The sequence below is a fragment of the Erinaceus europaeus genome, chromosome 17 (genome assembly GCF_950295315.1).
Source record: "Erinaceus europaeus chromosome 17, mEriEur2.1, whole genome shotgun sequence".
In the NCBI taxonomy this organism is placed as follows: Eukaryota; Metazoa; Chordata; class Mammalia; order Eulipotyphla; family Erinaceidae; genus Erinaceus; species Erinaceus europaeus.
In genome coordinates this window covers 43,470,765-43,479,804 of record NC_080178.1, presented here as the reverse complement: position 1 = coordinate 43,479,804, position 9,040 = coordinate 43,470,765, and positions in this window count along the sequence as shown.

The following is a 9,040-nucleotide window of genomic DNA, read 5'->3' as shown; positions in this document are numbered from 1 at the left end:
TAGGAAGGAGCCAGGGCACCCAAACTCACATGAGGAAACCTGGTAGGTGGGTGGGGGCCCAGTATTCTACCCTCCACACACCTACGTTCAGAGTGCTAGGAAGCAGTATACAGTTCTCAAAATAGCAACCCGTCCACTTACCTGGTATTCCAGTGCTTTCTTATACATTTCTCTCTCCTCAAATTGATGTTTCTTCAATTCAGCTTTTTGTTCATCAATCCTGATAATTGGAAGAGGAGGAGGTGAGGCCACGGTTTATTCTAATGGAGACCAACATCATCAAAACACACCTAACAAGTAATAGTGGGAATAAGTTCCAAGAAAATAAAAGCTGGTACTTCCTTCTGGAAGCTTCCATTGCACCTGATAGAGACAGGCCTTGGAGCCTGGTGGTGTCTCATCTAGGAGAGCACACATGCTGCCATGTGCAAAGACCTGAGCTCAAGGTCCTCACCTGCAAGGGAGACGCATCACAAGCAGTGGAACAGTGCTGCAGGTGTCACTCCTTTTCTCTCTCTCTCTCTCTCTATTTCTGTCTCTCTTTCTCTCTCACTGTCTTCTCTCTAGCTCTCACAGTCTATCAAAGAAAGGACTGTCAGTTCTATGGCCATACCACCCTGAACACACCCGATGTCATCTGATCTCAGAATCTAAGCAGGGTTGGACCTGGTTAGTACTTAGATGGGAGAAAGGATTGTCAGAAATAGTGAAGCATCAGGGCAACAGGCCCCAAATAACCATAGTGGCAAATAAGAAAGGAATGGAGGGAGGGAAGAAAGGAGGGAGAAAGGGAGAGAGAGAGAGCGAGAGAGAGAGAGAGACTAGCTTTATGGAGGCAGGAATTACCTCGATTTGGGGGAGTCTTCCCCACAGTAGTTTCCTTCACTGCTCTCCTGACCTCCTCCCTGACTCAAATGCTCAGCCTCAGGCCAAGTGCAACCAAACACTCTCTTTCCTCAGGACTGGGAATTGAGAGAAATGTTCATCCCAGGCTGAGCTACAGGAGAATGGCAGGTATGAGTATGTGGAAGCCTTTCCATGATGGCCTGGCCCCTGCTTCTAGTCTGGGCCCCCACACTCCTGACCCTGGGTGCTGGGCTCCCAACAGACTGATGATAAACCTACACTTGGAAGGGTCCCTCCATCAGACTGGCCCCTTCTTCCTCTACTAACACCACTGACCACAAAGCCAAAGGCCATGGTCCCAATTGACAACTGTACCTGGCCTCCAAGGCTGTCCTGACACTAAGCATTGGTGGCGATGATGGGCTGTGTGGGGATCCTGGTTGGCTGGCTGAGATGTGCTGCAGCACTAGTTGTGCTGCCCTACCCTTCCCTACTGGAGTCCCCCTGCAAGTCCACCAAAACTCACTCTTGTTTGAGTTGCAGCCGTTCTAGTTGCTCCAAGACTTTCTGATTTTCTTTGTTTTTCTTGGCCAGTTTACTATTGGCATCTATTTGTTTGAGAAGGTTCTTAGTATACTCATTTTTCTTTTCAGTGACAATAGCAGCACTTGCTGGTCGGTTCGCAAAGTAATATGGATTCTAGGATGAAAGAGGAGCAGTTCATTTCTTTGAGACGAGCAAGAAAGCAACTGATGGGCTAGCAAAATAGCTGGCTTATACAGTGACTGCTTTGTCGTTGGTGAGACCTGGGTTTCAGCCCTGCGCTACCACACTGAAGGAGCCTCAGTGCTATGGTTGCTTTCTCCATCTATCTAAAAGAAAGAAAAGTCATTTTTCAAAGTGCCGATAAAGCAGCTACATGTTGAACTCACCTGCTCCAAGGTGACTCTGAGCAGAACTGACCAGAGGTCACAGGTCTGTTGTATGCTTTACATTGGTTTGTTCTAGCTCTCCCCCGCCAAAAGAATTGCATCAGTCCAGTTAGTTTCAAGGGCCTGCTTTGCCCCGCCCCTAGGAACCCCAACAGAGTTCCAGAGTGGCAGAGTTAGAGAGAGTTCTTGGCGCCGCCACGGTAAAGAGGCAGCAGAGTTCTGTATGGTGATTAGTTTGTCTTAGTTTATAAATCGTTGATCCTAAATAAAGAAATACAGCTTCTCTGCCCAGCCGTATGTCTCTGGTCGTCTCTGTTGCCCGCTCGTGAAGCTAGCCCGGCCAGCTAGAGACTCCGAATTTTAACAACACAGGTCTTTTTTTCTTCTCCATGGTGTGTCTGTGTGTGTGTGTATGTGTGTGTGTGTGTGTGTGTGTGTGTGTGTGTGTGTGTGTCCCAAAGCCCTGCATGGTGAACAAAGGCAATACAATGGACTATCTATCAAGTCCAAGAGTTGTCAGGTTAACTAGAAAATGGTTTGAAAAGAGGATGATTTAGGCAGATAAAAATAGAAGCCAAAGATACTAAAAACATGAAAATGGTGGTGAAGCATGTTCACTACCATCTGAAATGAAGTTTTTTGAAACTTCTGCACCTACAGCTCACCTGAGGGTTTTACTGAGGTGGAGACCTTAGTTCTGAGGGTGTCGGGAGGGGCCCAAGATTCTATGGAATGAGCTCCCACCCAGAAAGTAAGTATCACTCTTGTAAAGCCCACAGGAATCCCTTCAATCTGCCCTCCAGAGGGTGGGTTCAAACATTCCCAGACAGGGTTATATGCAAGAGAGAGGCAGAAACAACTCTTACAGAAAAGTGGCATTTCGGATTCCTCTGTGATTTTATAGCATCTGCGACACCAAGGTTATAAGCAGCATTCCTCATGCGTTCTTCTTTTTCTGATTTTAGTCTCAACTTTGCAAGGAAAAAGAAAATAAACACACACTGGAAATGTCATTCTGTTTGTGAAGGCTACTAACTTTCTCTCTACAAAGACTGTGTTTCAAATGAGTCCAAACTGATTGGGCTTTTCTATGTTTGTTTTGCTCCCTGAGAAAATGTCTCCCAGTCAAGAACTTTCTTTTTCAAACCCAAGGCTTGGCGGCTCTAGCAAGTCAAGCAGAATGGCACCTGAAAATGGATGGCTGTCTATGTTCTTCCCTGCACTCATGCAACAGAGTAGAGTAAACCCTCCATTCATCCTCCAAACCCCTCCCCAATGCATTTATATAAGCTGTGAGGAGATCAGAAAGTAGCTTCAGCCCCAAAATGTAGTGCACCAAACAAGACTTGAGTCTGCTCCTGAAAACCTGGCCATGACCCAAACTTCATTCTCAAATGAAATGCCTGATTTGGCACACTGCCTGGCAGACGTGCACAGGACATCTGCAGTGGCCTTGTCTTGTTTGCTGCCCTCACTGCACCACCTCTCAATCCAAGCATTCTACTACCTGGTCTTTGAATGCAGTGTCCTTGTCTTTCATTATCTGATATTGATGTAGAATTTGGTCGTCCTGTTCTTCTTCTTTTTTCAACTTGACATTAGAATACAGTGCACTGTTGGCCTTCCTGCGTTGCATACACACGTAACAAAGTTCCTACAATGACACCAAGGGTCTATTCCTACCTTTTGCTTTCTTATCTTCACACTTCTTCCTGTGCTCCCCAAGACTGGATTTCTCCAGGAGTGTGTTTGATAAAAAGACATATGAACAGCGATGTGCACAATGGGTTTGATAGGCTGAGTCCTCAGGTTGCAGGAGTGGCCACAATTCCACTTGATTTGCAAGGTCTATGTTCACTCAGAACCCTTGTTCTCCCAGCCCTGTTTGTGTTCAGTAGCACCCACCCCCATCATTTGTTTGTCTGAGGAGACTGGTACCTGTCCTGCTTTCTCATGATCCCTACAAGTTGTAGTCTCAGAGGTCTTAGGTTCTGTTTTGGTGTTCTTTGATGGACTGGGTGGATGTGGCACACTATAAGAAAACAACAATAGGGAGTCAGGCTGTAGCACAGTGGGCTAAGTGCACAGGACACAAAGCACAAGGACTGGCATAAGGATCAAACCTGGCTCCCCACTTGTAGGGGAGTTGCTTCACAAGTAGAGAAGCAGAACTGCAGGTGTCTATCTTTCTCTCCCCTCTCTCTGTCTTCCCCTTCTCTCTCCATTTCTCTATGTCCTATCCAACAATAATGATAACAATAACTACAACAATAAAACAACAAGGGCAGCAAAAGGGAATAAATAAATATTAAAAAAACAACACAATTTCACATCCAGAGTGAAATTAGAGGCGAATATAGCCAAAGGAAGATAGCTCAGTGGTTCTCTTCAGAGCTCTGCATTGTAGAGGTGAGCGACCTATGTGTTTGATAAGCCTGGATTTCAATAATAGCATGCTTGTTTACATTTGACTTTTGAGCATTACTGACTGCACTTTCTCAGGCATGGGAGGTGCAGTGAACACACACACACACACACACACACACACACATACACACACACACACACACACACACACACACACCCTCTTCCTGTGGAATCAACATTCTAAAGCAAAGTTACTAAACAAGGTAAGTGAGGTCTCCAGTGTATTTGGCACTGCTAATGACCATGCACACCTAGCTTCCCCCTGATAGACTGTGAGCCCTGAACATCTCTGCAGTCCTCACCATGGAGCACAAATGCAGGGACACCATGTGAAGGCATGCATGGAAACATCTAATATCCCTGAATCAAGATAAGACTCAGACTACAGTTAGTAAAGTGTGATCCCCACCTAACCCCCCACAAAAGACCATCATGTTACCTTTTGGTTCTTGTTTTTGTAAAGACAGTCTTATTAGGTTCCACTGTGGTAGGCAATATTACGGGTGCAATATTTCCAGATGCTGGAGTGAGTTTTTGACCTGGAGGTCTAGGTAGAAAGTTGACTGTAGAATAAGAGAAAGAGTTAAGTTTCCTTTCAGTCTTTTCCTTTGAGGCTTTAATGGTCATATAGACACAATGAAGAGAGAAAAATACAATAGGAACAGATAACACATTCTTACTCTACACCAACTGTGCTAAGTGCTTAATCTAATGCATAATGGGCCAGGGAGATAGCATAGTGGTTATGCAAAAGACTTTTTTGTGTCTGATGCTCTTAAATCACAGGTTCAATCCTTGGCAGAGAGACACAGAGACAGATACAGAGAAAGAGAGAGAGAGATAGACAGAGAGAAGGGAAGAAAGTGAAAGGGAAAGATTGCATAAATAACAACTTAAGATAACAAGTAAAATCTCTTTATGAAAGGAACAGTCCTCAAAACATTGTCTGGCAACTTCTAGCTATCTCCAGTAACTTAGAAAAAAATAAAGAAAACCTTTGTGTTTCTACATATGTTTCAACCAAAGTCACATCAGCTACAGACATGAGAATCCTACTATTTTCTATTAAGCCATATAAGACAGTTGTAAACTCCTACTCAGAATATATATATATGGAACATGTTACATGCAGCTCACTTGATGCATTTCTGTTACCTACCTAGGCCACTTCCCTCCCCCGGTAGCCATCTGAACTTTGACTCTTTTAAGTAGTAGAGAGCCAGCAAAGAGTCTTAGTTGAGAATCTCAGGGATTAGAGTTAAGGTGAGATAGAAAATTCTAGAAGAGCTATTTCTTAGAAGAGCATATTTCTTGGGAGTCAGGCAATAGCGCAGCTGGAAAAATGCCAGTGGCACAAAACACAAGGACCAGTGTAAGTATCCCAGTTCTAGCCCCTGGCTCCCCACCTGCAGAGGAGTCGCTTCACAAGCAGTGAAGCAGGTGTGCTGGTGTCTGTCTTTCTCTCCCCCCTCTTGCCTTCCCCTCCTCTCTCCATTTCTCTGTCCTATCCAACAACAACATCATCAATGACAATAACAACTGCAACAACAATAAAAAACAGGCAACAAAAGGGAAAATAAATAATTATAAAATTAAAAAAAAGAAAATTCTAGAAGACCAGTTTCTTAGAAGAACACATTTCTTATAACTCTAATGGTACTGATTTTCGGCACAGGAGTTGCTCAGCAACAATGCCCTGCTGCTTAGCAGAAAAGAGAAAACAGCTAAAATCGTTGGCCTACCTTGCACATCATTTTTGTCTGACTTCATTCTTAACACGGATTTCCTCAGTTTAGGTTGTTCAATTTTTTCCAGTGTTTCATTATTTCCTTTTAATTCAAATTCAATTCTAGGAATGGACCAAAAGGTTTGCCTGCTCACTGGATCTGAATAAGAAACTAGGAGAATTCTCAGTTCTGAGCAGCACCCCAGCCAGCCTGATAATACTGAAATAAACCTACTTCTCTGCCATGAGTGAGTGCCTGGACTTTGTTATGCAGAAATCACAGACTGAAGACTCTTTTCTTTTTTAGCCTGAGTCTGACTGTGACCTGCCTCTTCTAAACTGAGGTCTCAAAAGGTACTCATACTCCGGGGGGGAGGGGATGCCTTTGGGTTTTGGTTTCAGTTTGAATGTGACTTTTCTAGTTCTGTCACCAGATTCAATACAGGGCTGTCAGAGTTGTATGTGGTTGGCAGAGAGTTTGGGAGGCCAGGGTTGATAGGTCCATGGAACCTTTGGGGTAAGGCACTCACCTGGGGAATGAAAGAACACAGTTTGGACTTCTCTTTGAATTTTTGATGTTTGCTAAAGTTGAATTTACACTTTGAGGTGTCTGGAGAAAAAGGAGAGAGGAGATTTATAGCTGGTCTATAGTCAGGACCCAGACGCCTCACAGGCTCCCTGGAAGCAATGCTACTGGAAGGCTGGCTTGTTGGATGCTCAGTGACTAAAGCCTCAAGCTTACCCCCCCCCCCCCATTTAATAATGATCTTCTGACTCTTCTCCCAGATCCAGCTTTCTAGTACCTTTTCCAACTATTACACCATTTCCCCAGACAGTAACCTGTGTCCACCTGCATATCAGCTGTTAGGCTCAGGCAAAAATGGAGCCTTTCTCTTTTCCTTTTTTTCTCTTTTTCCTTTTTTCTATTTTCCTAAAATAGACAAAGCTGTTTTTTCCAAAACAGAGACCCCAAATCTTCATCTGCAATATTGTTGCCTTTAGGTTCATGATTAGTCAACAATATGTTCAGCTTTCTATATTAACTCTTTTTCAGCCACCAGGTTCCAAATGATATCATGATGCCAACCTGACTTCACTGGGCAGATGACTCCACCTGGAGACACACCTATCTCAGATCTCTGCCCCACTAGGGAAAGAGAGAGACAGGCTGGGAATGGATTGACCAGCCAATGCCAGTGTTCAACAGGGAAACAATTACAGAAGCCAGACCTTCCACCTTCTGCACCCCATAATGATCATGAGTCCATACTCTCAGAGGGATAAAGAATAGGGAAGTTCCTTCCCTATTTCCTATTATACTTACTCCCAAGATATCCTTATCAAAGCAAGGACAGCAAAAGCTCAATAAGGGCAAGAGACTGGCATACTTTAACAATGACTCTTTTGTCACTATCAGGCCACCCCATCAAGCTGGGGCCCTAGTCTGGGAGTCCTGAGACTCCCAAACAGACATGATGTGCCTTGACCTCAAATAAATCCCTTTCTCCATTGTTACCAGTCATCTGTATCAGGAACAACAAAACAGATCCCTTTGTGGACCCCCACAGGTCCTTGCACTCAAATCAACAACAGTAGAGAATGTTCCATCCTCTGAAAGGAGGCTGGACCACATACTCTATGCTACACCTGAGGAAGATGGGTCCTAATTTTGGGGCAATTGGAATGTTCTTACTGATGATCACAGAATGTGAGGTTTGATCTAAAGGGATACAGAGGCCAATCAAAGAGGCTCCTAAGCTGAATTAGGGCAACAGATCAGATCCAATAGATGGGGTTTACAGTCAACAATATTTATATACCTTTAGCATATTTGGAAGCTACTCTCTTCCCTGATCCAGCTTTCTGGTCCTTTTTGCAGCCATGACATCATCTCCCCAGACAATAACTAGGATCCATCTGCATGTAACATTTCAGGCTCAGGGAGAAAAAAAAAACTAGTATATCCTCAGGCCCTTTGGACTTTCCTGCATGCTTCTCTCAATTCATGTCAAATAATATTGCATCCGCCGATCACAACCTAATCAACGCAACGAGTACCACCCCAGCGTGCTTCACTTCAGACTGTGTCCAGAGACTTCAGGTGTGGAACGACAACCCTTCAGCTTCATCACTCAGGAGAGACCTTTCCTTTCATAGTATTCTCTAATTCCATTCCAGGTGGTCCACTCCCCAATAAAGTCCCCAAACCCAGATATAGACCAGGTCCCCTGAGATAGAGCATATGTTCACATGTGTCCATAAACCAAGGAAAAATATATACCTGAAAGCAGAAGTACACAAGTACACTGGTCTGCAGTGAGTACCCCCCCTAACACTTCCTCTCCACTATTCCAACCTTAAGGTCCATGATTGTTCAACAATTTGTTTGGCTTTGTATGTTAACTCTCTTATCAGCCACCAGGTTCCGGATGCCAGCATGATGCCGACCAGACTTCCCTGGACTGATGACACCACTAATGTGGCCTGGAGCTCCACTTCCCCAGAGATCCACCCTACTAGGGAAAGAGAGAGGCAGACTGGGAGTATGGATCAATGAGTAAAAGCCCATGCTCAGTGGGGAAGCAATTACAGAAGCCAGACCTTCCACCTTCTGCAACCCAAAATGACCTTGGGTCCATACTCCCAGAGGGATAGAGAATAGGAAAGCTATCAGGAGAGGAGATGGGATATGGATATCGGGTGGTGGGAATTGTGTGGAGTTGTACCCCTAGTATCCTACAGTTCTGTTATTGTCTCCTTTTGTAAATAAAAAAAAAAAGCTTAAAAAACAAATATAACTAAAATACGCCTATTAGCAGAGAATGGAGACCACCCCCAACTCTTCATTTGTGCCATTCTAGCCTTTAGGTTCATAGTCAGTCAAAAACATGTTTGGCTTTATATTTTAACTCTCTTTTCAGCCAACAGGATGCAGCTGCAAGCACAATGCCAACCAGACTTCCCTGGACAGATAACCCCACCAATGTGTCCTGGAGCTCTGATCCCTCAGAACCCTACAGCCAAAATCATACTCAATGGTGAAAAACTGTAAGCACTTCCACACATATCAGGTACTAGACAGGGCTGCCTACTATCACCATTACTACCC